The sequence below is a fragment of the Balaenoptera borealis genome (assembly GCF_965194805.1).
Source record: "Balaenoptera borealis genome assembly, chromosome: 6".
Lineage (NCBI taxonomy): Eukaryota > Metazoa > Chordata > Mammalia > Artiodactyla > Balaenopteridae > Balaenoptera > Balaenoptera borealis.
In genome coordinates this window covers 64,405,705-64,421,191 of record NC_138863.1, presented here as the reverse complement: position 1 = coordinate 64,421,191, position 15,487 = coordinate 64,405,705, and the positions used below count along the sequence as shown (strand labels likewise).

At 40.6% G+C, this 15,487-nt stretch overlaps 1 protein-coding gene and 1 long non-coding RNA gene across 6 annotated transcripts in view; both read right to left on the bottom strand.

Annotated features, from left to right (window-relative positions):
- STK39 (serine/threonine kinase 39) overlaps positions 1-15,487 on the bottom strand; it is a 303,091-nt gene that overhangs the window by 36,928 nt on the left and 250,676 nt on the right. The gene's annotated exons all lie outside the window — the stretch shown is intronic.
- LOC309630996 lies at positions 582-15,481 on the bottom strand. Its single transcript, XR_014245992.1, has 2 exons — positions 3,404-15,481; positions 582-3,364 (listed from the first exon to the last, which is right to left on the bottom strand). It is a non-coding gene; the product is annotated as an uncharacterized lncRNA (long non-coding RNA).

Below are 15,487 nucleotides of genomic sequence, written 5' to 3'. Positions count from 1 at the left end.
TGTTTTAACTTAAATCACATTAATGTACACTCCTTTACCAATATCGTGATGTAGGGTCAAGGCCATTTAAAAAATCCTAGATCTTAAAAATCTCTTTTTTTTACAATTATCTTTTTTATACCAAATTTAATAACAGTTTGTGTTTAACAATTTGTCTTTTTTCTTAATGAATTGTTTTTTGTTTTTTCTAAAAATATTTATTTATTTATTTTCCTTTTTTTGGCTGCATCGGGTCTTAGTTGTGGCACACGGGATCTTTGTTGAGGCATGCGGGATCTTCTTCGTACGGCGTGCGGTCTGCTTGGGCTTCTCTCTAGCTGCAGCGCACGGGCTTCTCTCCAGTTGTGGTGTGTGGGCTTTCTCTCTCTAGTTGTGGCGTGCAGGTTCCAGGGAGTGTGGGCTCTGTAGTTTGCGGCACGCAGGCTCTCTCTTTGAGGCGCGTGAGCTCAGTAGTGGTGGTGCGTGGGCTTAGTTGCCCCGAGGCATGTGGAATCTTAGTTCCCCGACCAGGGATCGAACCCGCGTCCCCTGCATCGGACGGCGGATTCTTTACCACTGGACCACCAGGGAAGTCCCAACAATTTGCCTTTTTAAAAAATAATTTTTATTGGGGTATAGTTGATTTACAAGGTTGTATTAGTTTCTGGTGTAGAGCAAAGTGAATCAGTTATACATATACATATATCCACTCTTTTTTAGATTCTTTTCCCATATAGGTAACAATGTGCCTTTATTAATAGATTTCCCCGAGCATCCCACTTGTTTTTTTGAACAAACAACTCACTCTTGGAACTAATCTTTTATCACTCATTTAAATGATATAATTTTAATAAGAAGTAAACCTGCATAAACAAATGTGGGAACAAACTCTTGTTAAACATGGACCTTCCCTGGTGGGAGCTGACATGGGGGTGGCGCTGGGGGGACAGACTAGAGTGTCATCTCCCAGCAGCGAGCAGCCAGCACGCCCTGGGCATCACTAGTGCATTTTACAAAGGGAACTGCGAGCACCACTTAATTCAGCGGGTCAAGTTCATGGAGGTTGGCTATTCTTCTGCAGAAATATTAGGCTTATTGCACCGTCTTCTGTTTGGGCTGTCCTGCTGAGGCTGATGAGCGCCGCCGCACGCCTGTGAGAAAGCAGTGTGAGTTTCCTTGAGGCAGGCGTGTAAACTCCCCCTGAAGCTGGTGGACATTCCTGCCGCCAAGTTCAGAGAAAGAGGTAGGTCTTTGGTGAAGGAACTGTAACTCAAAAGGTGATGGAGAAAGAGGCAGCTCACGGCTGTGGAAGTAGAGCTCAAAGGCAAGCTTCAGGGAGACAAGGGAATTCACATTTATCTCTGGACCTGTCTTCTTAGGCCACCCAGTACACATGTGTGTGACGTCTTCCCAGGCAGGAGGAAAGAGAAACTTCAGTCACAGGGAAACAGGCAGAAAACTAAACAAGGAGGTGTCCTGAGGGTCACACACCAGGCTGACCTCCAGGAAACAACTGGGTAGGACCAGTTATCTAGTTGCCTGTTCCTGCGTGTCTCTGTTCATTTTGTTGTCTTTACACCACTTTCCAGCACTGCTTGGGCCGGAGCACTAACGGGGGAAGGTAACTCCCAGTGCTAGCACAGAGGCGGCAGAGGTGACTAACAGTGACTCTCATAAACCCTATGTAGACCACAGTGTTTCGGTCATTCTTCCCAAAGCGGAGTTTCTACCTCCAGCCCCCGCCAAGGAACTCCCATCCTATTCTGGGAAACCGCAGGGCTGCCTTACATTCTCTGACTGGCATTTCACAGAAGAAGTATCATAGTGGATAGGAGGCCAGATGAATTCACTCCAAAATAGAAAGAGGAAAGAACTTACTGAGTGCCTCTGTGGGCCCGCTATCACACAAACCTCTCCACGTAATCAAGTAACACTCATAACAGCTCTACGAGTTAAGTGGGTCCCTCTATGGGTAAAGAAGAAACTGAAGACTAGAGAGAAGAACTATCTTCCCAATGTCACACGTAATAACTGACAGAGCTGGGATCTGAACTCGAATCTGTCTAATTCGAAAGCGGTTACTCCCTTCCCTACACCACACGGTCTCTATATGCTTCAGATCTGGAGAGTCTAAGAAATAAGATGGAGAATGTTTTATCAGTTTAATCACAAAAAGCAGGGACTGTGGAAAGCAGACACTCAAGAGACATGTAAAATTTGATTTTACCCAAATTTACCAATAACCAATCTGAAATCGGTTATTTAAATAATTATAGGAGATGTCAGCTAAAGGAGCCTGGAAGCTTGTATAGTAATTTCTATGCCATTTAATGTTTTTATTACCTCTACTTCTCAGAAGTTTGAAAAGATTTTTTTCCTAGAAAGAACTCCATAGAGAATAAAGCCAGTAAAGGGGAGGGGGTAAAAAAGGCATGACCAGCACTGTCAGACAGCTTTACTAGTTTATAAACACTCTAGAAATCACCACTGTGAGAAAACACTGTCACAACTCTATAGCCAGTTTACCAGGACAAAGGTTAGCTAAACAAGAAGTTATTTACTATGCCTGCATTCTGAACATGAGGCCACCTGAAAGCCTACTTTAGGTAATTAGAGTATTAGTCCCTGAAAAAAAATTTGCTGAATTCAACTGCAATTAATGGACTTGAAGTGGCAAGTTTTCTTTAACCCAATGAACATGAATATTTTATGTCTTCTGTACTCTATTATAATGATACTAGTTCTACTGTATGTGTAGTACTATCTTAGCCCACTCCATAATCTGTGTGAGAATTAGGCAATATTATGAAATGGAAAATATACTTCATCCTCTTTGGGAATATACATGAAGGCCCTTTGGTTACAATTAATATAAAGAAAATGCCTGCAATTAATATCCAAGTGTTGTCTTTTCTAGGAATCCTTATTTCCCTTTGATCGAATAACTGGATTCAGAATTACTGGAAGATATCTCTGAAATTCTCCTGATCCCCAAACAATAAATCACAAGTCACTTTTCTAATGCCCTCAAACTTAAATGAACCTAGAATGTTGAAACACCATTCAGTTTTTATTTCTCAAATTCTCCAGGGCTACTGTCCTTTCCTTCTGTGGTTCCTACTCACCTTGGTCAAATGGGCACCAAGTTCAGGCAGCAAAGGGATCCAAGCTTTCGTAAACTGCTTACTTAGATTCCCTGGCAGAGTAAATGAGCCTAAAGGAAAGCATTTATTTGCCCTGATAGGAAAAAGGCAAGAAAGGCACAAGATTTCTACTTTACCTACGTAGAGACAATCAAAGTTGAACAACTAGAACTTAGTATTCAAAAGGCGTTATGACTAGTGGCTATTTACAAGGTCCTACACTATCCAGCCCTCGCTCCTACCTGGCTTTATTTCCTACACTATCCAGCCCTCGCTCCTACCTGGCTTTATTTCCTATCACCCTCTCCTCGCTCACCTCTTCTGGCCACACTGGTCATCTTTTACAAAGCTCATCATCTTGGCACGGGCTGTGTGTCTGCCCGGGGTGGCCAGGCTAAATCCAGGACTTCACTCAAATATTTCTCCCTCAGAGTGGCTCACTCCGCTCTTGAATCTAAATGAGGAGCACCCCCAGACACCCCCTATTTGTTATTGTCTCCGTAGCACATTGTTTTTCCTGCACACTTCTCACAATTTGTAATTTCACTTCTACCTGTGTATTGACTTAATGTCTGCCTTTCCTGTGGGACTGGAGGCTTCATGGGGGACGAGAACCCTGCCTCTTCCGTTCACCTGGTGTGCCCAGCACAGCGTGGATGAGATGCTTTTTACTTATTGAGTAAATGAAGGAGGGCAGCTTCAGGGCCTGCATGACCAGTGTGGTAGAAGGCCCTTCTCCCCACTTCTGCATGAGAGCAACCACCACTCCGGCTGAATCACAAGAAGCCCCCTGGGACCTTCTGGAAGCAGCACCCCTGAGGCGAGCACTCAGGCCCTCATGCTGGCTGGTGACACTGGGGAGGCTTCTTCAAGAGTCTCTTGGGCAGGGAACAAGTGGGAGCCAATGAGCCTGCCACATGGTAACCAGCACTAACACAGCGATTCAAGAACCCCTGGGACACATTCCTTTGGAGACTCCCAGTAATATCCCAGAGGAATATCTGTTATTATTGGCTAAGAACTATTTAGTCTGCAGACATCTGAACTGCATGGATATTTCAGGTTACGCCAACAAGCCTGAGCTGTTCTATTTAATTATTGCAAATTAATCATGTAAAGCCACTGTTAAGAGTTCTTTCAAGTGCAGAATTCTGTATTTATGATGTTAAAAAAAAAATCCATCCTGAAAAAAAAAAATCAAGTTAATTTCTCATCCCCATTCCTCACCTAATGACTATTTTCATGAGCACTAAATTAAAAAGCCAACTTTTCATTTTTTTGTTTTTTGTTAAAACTCCAAGTGTTTTTAGTTTTTAAATTATTTATTTATTGGCTGCGTGGGGTCTTCATTGCTGTGTGCGCGCTTCCTCTAGTTGTGGAGAGCGGGGGCTACTCTTCCTTGTGGTGCACAGGCTTCTCAGAGCGCAGGCTCAGTAGTTGTGGCCATGGGCTTAGTTGCTCCGCGGCATGTGGGATCTTCCCGGACCAGGGCTCGAACCCGTGTCCCCTGCATTGGCAGGCGGATTCTAAACCACTGTGCCACCAGGAAGAGTCCCCAACTTTTCAGTTTTAAAGAAATCCTTAGAGCTCCGGTCTACTGTGCCAGGGGCCAAGAATCCCATGAGTCAGATAACCTTTGGCATTTTTATGCTTCCCAAGAATTGTGCTGTCCAAGCCATGTCCTCTCACCTGTATTCTAGCTTTCTGTTAGATATCAGATTTCCAGTGTATGCCATTCTCACCTTATCAGTCAGTTCCACTGACAGCTGCAAGAATTAGGAGCCAAACAGTGAGAAGCCTGTGTGAGGAATGAACAGTCAGCTCACGGGGAAGGAAAACAAGGCTACTGCCGAAGCCATTTGGAAGTCTTTCCTGTCCTTCTGACGCTGCATATCACAGACAGATTAGAAAGTGCAGAGATCTGGCAGTAGAATTCTGACCCCAGATCCATCCATCCAGTAAAGAAAAGGATCACAAGCACGTTGAGTTTCTCAAGACCCGGCTAGCAATCACAGACTGGTAAGGAGGCTCAAAATCTATTATAAATTAGACCTCCTGGGGGCCTATTACTGAAAAGATGCTGTGAATTTGATGTTCTTATTTCAAGTAACAATCTTCTCATGGCTGACCAAGTTCCCTAAGGGTGAAGATTAAGGCATTAATCTTTGCCTATTAAAAAATTAGGCAAAAATTTTAAAAAAAATCACCAAAACCTGTCTGCCAAGTCTAATGGACAGCCTCTTCTTCACTTTCTGCCATAGTGTGCTCTGGCCAGAAGGGGCATCGAGCCAGGCCCGCGGGTTTACACCCAGGGCTATTCAAACGATATCCTGACTACAGATTCCTGCTGGGTGGTTCTATGGCTCATCAGACATGGGCATGTGTCCCAGTCTATTAGAATGTGACCAATCAAGGCCTCTCCTTGTCTTAAATGAATCTGGGGTGAAACATTCTTAGACACCTTTTGGATGCAACGTAAGTAGTGCAGGATTAAGAAGAAGGTATTCTTAAGAGTCAGCAGGAAGGAACTCTTTGTTTTAAAAAAATGGTAACCAAATACAAGGTATAGGATCAAGGTTAAGAGTGTAATTGGATATGAAGCCAAAAATAAAATGATAATAAGCCCACATTTCGTCAAAAATGTTGACCTAATTTTCTTTCTTGGCTTTAAAATGTTCTTGATTGGATACACAAGTTTATTTTCTGTTATATAAGAAATCAGGAGGCAGTGACTTTTTTTTTTTACTAATAGAGTAAAAAATGCAGCAGAGAGATTTGGCTTGGTATTAAGAGATCTGCTTGTCAATCTACTAACAAGCACAAGAATCTACTTATATCTGCAACATTGTTCTATTGATGAAATAGTTAAAATTCACATGGGCCGGAGATTTCTGAAGTGGGTAAACACACACACACACGACTACAGCCCCAAACAGATCAATCTACTAATGAAATAGATTGTTCAGCAAAAGAGCCACTTCCTTTAAATCCTATATACTTGTAGTGTTAGAAAAATATATAGTATCAGGAAAACTAGGTTTTCTGCACCAGATTAAACCTACTTTACTTCCACCAGAAAGACATTCTCAGTACAAGTAGGGATTGGTATTTGGGGTTTATTGTAATACTACAGTCAGAAAGTTTGGCTGGATTGAATGTAATCCTCAGGCGTATCTGATTCTAGACTTACAAGACAGATTAACATAAATTAAAACAGGACAATTTAAAGTAATTGAAAAAAGCAAGACTGACAGTGGATGTCTAAAACTAATCCACTAGCAAGCTCTTGTTTCACTTAAGTGAAATTAAGCACACATCTTAACTGGAGTCTATCTTTATCAGTGGTTTTAAAGAGGATCCACAACTCCTAACTAAATAAAAAGTGACAAAGTTAATTAGAAACTCAGAGTTTACAGTGTGGTCTACTGATGTACTGATTCATCATCATGTAATACAGAAACTGAGAACACCTTTGGGGGAAATTACAGATTTTATGCTTTTTAGAACTTCCTGGAAATAACCTTTGCCCACATTTTGAAAGGTAATTTTGAATCACCCCCCCGCACCCCCCAAATCAGATGTCTTTGTAAACAAGAAGTCTGCCAACCCTTATCAGGATAGTCAATCATTTTCCATTGGAATCTGCAGATAAGTAAGCAGAGGGGGTGGCTAAGGCTGGCAGTGGGTTCAATCATAGGAGTAGGCAGCTTCTTTCGGGGTTCTGATTTGGTTTGCTAGGAAAACTTATGTTTAATTTCCTTGAATTTTGGGGGACAGGAGGAGTATGGTCAAAAAGATTATAAAAATGATACTTTGTTAAAACAAAAATTGTATTTTACTTCAGTCTCTCTCTTCCTGTTGCACTTAAACAAATTTAAAAAATATATTAACTTTTAGGTCTGTGACCAAATTAATGCTGAGTGTGTGTATGTGTACGTGCTCGCTCTTTGCATATTTATTCAGGCCTGGCTCCCAGCATTCGACAGAGCCAACAGCTCTTTAAATATTTAAACAGCGAAACTGTGATTCTACCACCTTGCCAAAGAGTACAAATGCTGATTAAGATGGTCAGTCATCTAATGCATGGTACACTTTTTATATATATTAGATGGTCCAGCCTATCACTTGTAAATATTTTAAAATAATTTCTGTACACTATTTTTTCATATTAAAATTAATAATAAATTTTCCTACTTAGGCATTAATACCTCAATAAGGATTTTTTAAAGAAGAAATGGTACTTGGAAAACCAGGAGCAATGAGCTACAATCAAATGGGCAGTGGCACATTTTTGAAAATGGCAACCCTATGCCATATCAAACTGTTCCACATTTATTTCTAGTAAATATATACAAGGAAAGTAATCAGTATAGTTCTCCCAAGCCACTTATAGTCCCTAATTCCCTAGCCTATTAAACTTAACATACTGACAACTTTTAATCAGGAATCACTCGACTGTATTTATTGACATCATTTAACTAACACTAAGCCTGTCTAAACCCAGGAAGGGCTTACCGAATTTTCTTCCTTTTTTAAATTGTCTGTCACCATTTAAAAATCATAGTACAGTTGCTTAATAGAGACACTATTTTTAAATGAAAGTTCTCCTTCATTGAATTTCAACATCAATAAACATCACAGCATAATCACTGAACTGAATGTAAGAGAGAATATGTTCACTCTTTTCCAAGACTTGCATTGTAAAAATGCACGGCTGCTCAATAAATCCTGGATCTCTCACAACAGACTTAAATATCCCTGGCTATAGCTGGGGGAACAAAGCACTTCACACATCCAATCATACGCTTATGAACGAGCAAATATTCTGTTGCTTGCGTACTTTGGAGCCTAAAGATACGTTGCCATTGTAGAGAAACATAAAAGCTGAAGGCCACCTGGAGGATCTACTGCACCCCAAGCAGCAATAGTAGTTTTAATAAAACTGTAATGACTCATTATGGTAAAAATTTATACCGACGAGGCTCCTCCACGCATCTACACCATTTACACACACACAGTTTTTAAAAGTTAACTGGCACAGTTTTAAAAGAGACTCCTAAAGGGAGAAGAGAATCAAGGCAGAAAAGCAAAGGAGATTAGTGAGATTGAAAAGGAGATACAGATGATAAAATGAGCTAAAACAGTCTCCAAAGGTTACCACAAGCACAACTGAAGAGGTAGCCACAAAATTCTACTGTGTTTAAGAATCACCTGGGATGCTTGTTAAAAATGCAAATTTCCACCCTCTATGCCCTAGACTCCAGATTCTGTAACTCTAGGCTGGAATCAAGAAACGTGCATTTTAAATACGTACCCAAGGTAAGATTCTGATGCAGGCCATCTCACAGTCTATACTTCTGAGACAAACACTGTAACCCCAGCAAGCACTGGAAGACAGAAGGCCTTCGAGACCAACCACATTTCCTACCCAAGAGGCAAGACTCAAAAGTCATGTGAATAGTCAATTCTTAAGAAAGAGAGAAAGAAGGGGAAGGTGGGCAGAGAGAGAGAGAGAGAAATCAATCATGGTGAATTACTCTTCAGTTTTGAGAGGGTGCATTAATATTTGTGTTGCCCAGGACATCAATTCATGAACTATTCCAGTGTTAAATTTCCCAAATGGAATTAAAATTATTCATTTATCCATAAACATATTGAAGTGCCTATGTGTGGCAAGGATGGTAGAGATTCAAAAAAATAGAAAACAGGCCTTGCCCTAAAGGTGCGCTCAACCTCCTCACACAGAGAAGGTGGGCGCCAGGAGCAGAGCAGGATGAAAGACACATGTTGCTAAAGGTAAAAATAGTTCTCTGGTGTTCAGGACAAGAAAAAACTGTCCTCTAGATTTCGGTAGGGAGGGGGTGAGCATCAGAGAAGGCTTCCTGGAGGTGGCATTTACAGTGAATCTTTGAGGGCAGACAGGTTTTGAACAGGATTCTCCATGTGCAGGAAAAGAGCATGCCAGGAACATAAACAGAATGTCCAAAAGTCCCCTGAGGGAGCTTATGGGAATATATATAGCTAATATTAGCTTCCAGGGCAATGCTAACTAGTTACCTAGGCACAAAATCCCTCAAAGGAAAATTGCATAAATAAAGGCAGAAACAGAGATCCCTTCTCAGGACACAGAAATTCCAACATCTGGCTCTCAACCCACTTAAAGGGAAAAAAAAAAAAAAAAGACATATGTTGTTGTTACAAAGCCAGGAAACGGTGGTGTAAAAACCCAGCAAAGAGCAGTCAGTAGGCACTTTCTCAAAAGGCAGCTGCCAAGCGGCTTCCTCTCCCACATTCACTCACTGTCAAATCTTGGACCCTGGAACAGGCCTTGGAGATTGAAGGAGGAGAGGTAACTGGCTAGCTTAACACTCAGCAGCGTTCCTTCTGCTGCTGAGGTCCTAACACTCATTCAACAGAGACTCAAAAATATCATGCAGCATAAGGCGTGAAGAGAATTCAGAACTTTTGCTTTCTTTTCTACATGAGTTTGTTTTTAATTTTCTCTCCTCTCTGCTTCTACTGCTGAGAAAACTTCTGATGGGCTGTTTCTGAACTAGGAGGCAAAGGGACCAAGTATCTCTGCTGCCTCACTGGGGGTCCCTCTTTGAAACAACTGGATCAAGGACTCAGATCTGGTCTATTTGTCAGCCAGCCCAGCGAGGCAAGAGAAGCAAATTCATACATGCATCAAGTTTTGCATCTTGCAAAGTTAACTTACTTTTTAAACCAACACCCACCCAGGAGGCCTTGTCATTCTTAGTTCTGATTTACACAAGGCCTAGATATATTTTCTGTTTCTTGCCTAAGGTAGTGCTGCATTGAAGCACAACTGAAGTGAGTTTATGATTTCAGTCTACAAATGCTGCATTTAATTTCTGTGCTGCTCTGCTTGTGTGAGAAAGCAATCACTCCATGTCACTAAACTGCTCCTTCAGTCTAAATTCTGCTTTGTGATGGTTGGCACTAAAGGCAGATTACCCTGAAGCTGGATACTGAAAAATTTTTTGTAACATTATGTTTGCCACATTACAGTAAAAGTCATAACACTCACTGAACCATAACATATACTATTGCTTTATTCAGTTTTTTTATATTGCCCTAAGCATTTACTCTGATTCAAGAGGAAATTCTGGTGGGAAAAAAAGGATTTTTAAATCTATTTAAATGTTAGCTGTTTTATTTTATGGAAACTGAAAAAATACACACACAAGAAATCACCCAGACCTCTACGTGCCAATGTTCTCAATTGAACTGGACTATTTTTGGTGCAAACTTTGTCAAGTGAATGTATTTCATATTTGTGAAATGCCATTCGATTTCTGTACTCTTGAAAGCAAGATTCTTAAAATAATTGAATCCTATACTTAAAATAGCCTTCTTTAGAAAGTGTTACGAGATATCTCTATATATCAAGGTAGTATTTGTTTATCTCTAACAAGTTACTGAGTGGCTACTATATGAAATGTACAGTTTAGGGCACTGGGAAAATAGCACTTAACAAAACAAAAATCCTGGCCTTCAAGAAACTTATGCTAGGGAAAATCCTATATAGTTAAAAAATGAATAAATGAACTATAGCCTATTAGATGGGGAGAGACTAGGTAAAGTACTTAAGTAAGGATGGGGGTAGAGAGTTGGGGGCGGGTTGCAATTCTAAGTAGGCTGGTCAGGGAAGGCCCCTTTGAGAGGCAGCATTTAAGCACTAGGAGATACCCAGGTGTACCTGGGGAAGGAGCATCCCAAGTATAAAAGCCAGTGTGGCTGGGGTGAAATGGGGAAGAGGGAGAGCCAAAGAGAGGGAGGGTATGAGAAATGACAGGGGACAGATCATATAGAGGATTGTAAGTCATTGAGATGTGGGATGGAGAGCTATTAGAGTTTTATTTAAAGCATTAATGTGATCTCACATTTTTTTCTTGAGATGTAATTCACATATCATAAAACTCACCCCTTTAAAGGGCACAATTCAGTGGTTTTTAGTATAGTCACAAGGTTGTACAACCATCACCACTTCTAATTCCAGAATGTTTTCAGCACTTCAAAGAGAAGCCCAAGACCCCTAAGCAGTCACTCCCCTTTTCCCTGTCCGTCTCAGGCCCTGGCAACCACTACTCTACGTTCTGACTCTACAGATTTGCATATTGTGGTCATTTCATATACATGGAATCATAATATGTGTGGCCTTTTGTATCTGACTTATGTTTTACTTGGATCTCTCTGGCTGCTGTGATGAGAATAGGCTGAAAGGAGGCAAAGTCATAAGCAGGGAGACCAGTGACCAGATGAAGGCAATAATTCAACTGAGAGATGAGAGGGGTTTGAAACAGGATGGGAGATGGTGAATAATGGCTGAGTCTTGGGTACATTTAGATAGGCTGGATATTGAGTATGAGAGAAAGAAAAGTCAAGGACAACTCTTAGGTTTCGGGCTTATGCACCTGAAAACATGGAGCTGACATCAACTTAGGGTACAAGGCTGCTGGAGGGGCAGATTGGGAGGAACAAGAGAGGCTGGTTCTTGGAGATGTTAATTAAACCTGGGATAGTGATTAGCCTTCTGTGTGAAGATGCCAAAAAGAGGGCTGAATATGAGTCTGGAATTCAAAGGATAGGTCTGTGCTGGAGATATAAATGTGGGAGTTAGAGAGTGGAAGGCATTAATACCATGAAACCAGATGGTATCACCAAGGATGTGAGTGACTAGAGAAAAGAGGAGAAATCCAGGGAAAGAGTCCTTGGACATGTCAATATTTCTGGGTCAGAGAGATGAGAAGGAACGAACAAAAAAGACTAAGAAGGAAGCATAAGTAAGGTGGGAGAACCAAGAGAGAATGGAGTCTTAAAAAACCAAATGAAAACACTTATGGAGCAGGGCATTGCCCACTATGCCCAATGCTGCTGACAGGTCACTGAGAATTAACCACTGGATTTAGGAGCGTGGCATGCAGTCATTCACAGATCATGTATCTTCTCTCCCTCCATCTTGCTCACTCCGCTCTGGCCACATCTATCTTTGCATTTGCCATTTTATCTACCAAGAGTGTGCCTTCCCCAGATATGGCTTTGGAAAAAATAGTCTGAGTGGAGTGAGGAAGTTGACTGGAGTGGGTTCAAGAGACAGTGGTAGAAGAAGAACTGAAATCAGGGGCAATTCTTTTGAGGACTTTAGTTGTAAGGGGATGAAGAGAAGTAGCTGTAATGGGAGGTGGAGTAAAGAGAGAGGACCTTAGAATGGGAGACAAAAACATGTCCATGTGCTGGTGGGACAAATCTAGTAAAGAGGGAAGTAAAGTGATGCAGGAGGGGCTGAGATAGGTTAGAGGGGACAGAATTAAACACATTTCATCTGTCTATCAAGTAGTCAACACTTAAAATATAAATCATCTACTGATACAGGAAAAACAGATAAGGGCAAGCTTTTTTTTTTTTTTTTCCAGGAGACACCGAAACCAGTTAAAATTATCTAGGTCCGTTCTTCAAGGCTAAAGATATTGGATTAATTGTACACAGAGTGTCAGGTTCAGGATTAGGCTCTGGGCTTGGAGTCACAAGATCCAAGTTCAGGGACTATGACAAGTTATAATAACCCAGAAACTTCTTTTGATCTCCCTTTTTTGTCCATAAAATACTGATTAAAACCTGTCCTCTCTACCTTATAGAATTGATGTAATGATCAAATGAAATATGCAGACATTGTAACTCTTAGGTGCGCTGTCCCTATGAGGCGTGGTCAGTACTGCTAGATAAGGAACAAGTGCACACGCTCAGTCTCACTCCAACACTCTACACTTCAGCTCTAAGAAGGGGAAAAAGGCAAAATGAAAAATTGGGGGAAGAATAAATACAGCATAGAAAAACAGGAGCTCTCTGGTTATTTAAATCACACTCAATAAGCTGGACATGAATTATGCCATAATTTCCACTTTTAAAAAACTCAACAATCCAAAATCCTCTAGTTTAGATTCAGCTGAGCCTGGGGCAAAAAAAGAAGTACACTAAATTTGACTGTAGGCCTGAAGCAAGATCATCGTGACCTGATACTTCTCCACGAATCTCTTTTATTCTTCCTGCTCCACCACCTGCCACGATGACCTCAAATCAAAAGACCATGTGCTCCTCAACTTTTTGCCAAATAGGAGACATTAGTGGGTGTTTTAAAATTATTTTTTATTTGTTAATTAATTTTAAAGTCTGGCTGCTTTGGGTATAGCTCTCTTTAAGGAAAATATATCAGTACCTTACAGGGTATCTTGATCTAGCCATTAACTTTTCTCCTTATTTCTTCAGGTAAACTAAGACACAGACGTATGTGCTCATTTTTTTCAAATGAGAGAATCTACCTTTATCAACTGTTAACATAAAGAATTCTGAGATGGAACTTATTGACACAATAGATGCCAAAGTTGAATTCATCTTATTACTCAACTTCCCCTCACATTTGATCAGAAAACTGAGGTAAGAACTCAGCTGACCATGGGAACTCACAAGGTTTTAAAGTAAAGTATGAAAGACAATATACAAGGAAATATATACACACACCTGTATGTACATGTGCATGATGTATGTCACTTTCCTTTAAAATATGTCTATATCTCTTTACACATGTACCACTTGGCAAAGGAAACAGAGCTCCCTTGTGAGGCCAATGTGTATACTTCATGTGTAATTAATAGGGAAAAGCTTACATTTTTCTAATTACAAAGATATCTTTGTATCTACATTTATGAATATTTGTATACCAATAACATATTAGATATTGATTCTTTAGTCAGAATTCCAATCTCCCACTAAACCCCGTTACTCTTATTTACATAAACAATTCACTTTATTTACTTTTTAATAAATTTATTTATTTATTTTTGGCTGCATTGGGTCTTCGTTGCTGCGCACAGGCTTTCTCTAGTTGCGGCGAGCGGGGGCTACTCTTCGTTGCAGTGCGTGGGCTTCTCATTGCAGTGGCTTCTCTTGTTGCGGAGCATGGGCTCCAGGTGCACAGGCTTCAGCAGTTGTGGCGCGTGGACTCTAGAGAGCAGGCTCAGTAGTTGTGGCACATGGGCTCAGTAGTTGTGGCTCGCGGGCTCTAGAGCACAGGCTCAGTAGTTGTGGCGCACAGGCTTAGTTGCTACGTGGCATGTGGGATCCTCCCGGACCAGGGCTTGAACCCATGTCCCCTGCATTGGCAGGCGGATTCTCAACCACTGCGTCACCAGGGAAGCCCAAACAATTCACTTTATAATGATGTATATTATAGAGATTCTAAGAACAAACTATTCTGATGGGTAAGTATATCTACCTCAAGCTCCCTCTTAGTGACACACTCCAGTATTACTGGGGAAGGATTTATTTCAAGTAAGTGATTTTTTTAAAAGTTAAAACATATCATTTAAGGGGCCCAAGCTATTTCAAGGATTGGTTTTGATTTGAATATTTTTAAAGAAAGTTTTATCATAATACTATTATAGTGTTATTATAATTATATTATATGTAATTAACAATATAATGAATATAATGTCATAATTAACATTAATATTAACTCATCGTAATTACTTAGGGTCATCATTACCAATATGCAGTAATAGGCTACATTATAAAATCTTCATAAACTCAGAATTTGCTGAAGAGTGTGGAGCCCTTCACCCTCACCCTTGGTAGAATCAGGCTATGCTTTTTCTTAGATGACACTGTCTGCCTCTTACAGCTTTCCTGCCTCGCCTGGCCAGCAGTAATTTCTTGCTCCTATCAGCATGCCTAGAGCTAGCAGGCTCCCCTATTTCCACGCAGCTTTTTCTTGATTCTAAAAGTAGTAGAAAGAGCCACAGTCTCAAAGTGTGGTGATTCTGCCACAGCCCAGCTGCATGGCCCTGGACAAACCACTGAATCACTTTAGGAATTCGCTTCCTCGTCTACACAATGGTAGAACTGGCCTGAATGATCGTTAAGTCCTAGCCAACCTTAAAACTTTATAATGAATGAACCTTGCTAAGAGCTAGGAAAAAGAATAGAGAAACTCAGAGAAAGGACCTCAGAAGTTCCCATACTTTGCTGCACGGAATTTATAGTATCTTGGGTTTGCTATGTCATGGACGTTTCGGTCTTCTAGGTTCTTTGTTTTATCTCCAATAAGTGACGTTCTACATTGGATAAATCACGTCCAGACAAAAGGGACAGAATTACATTAAGAGCTTTTGAAACAGGAAGTTAAATATGACTCTTAAATATACTTATTTCACATAAAAGATAAGAATTCAAGAAATTTTCAGAAATTCACAGAGTAAATTATTCCTTTATGAAAACTTTTGTTTCTAAGTGCATTTCCATTTGATGTATCAACAAAATGACACTACATGCATTAAAAAGTGACTTAC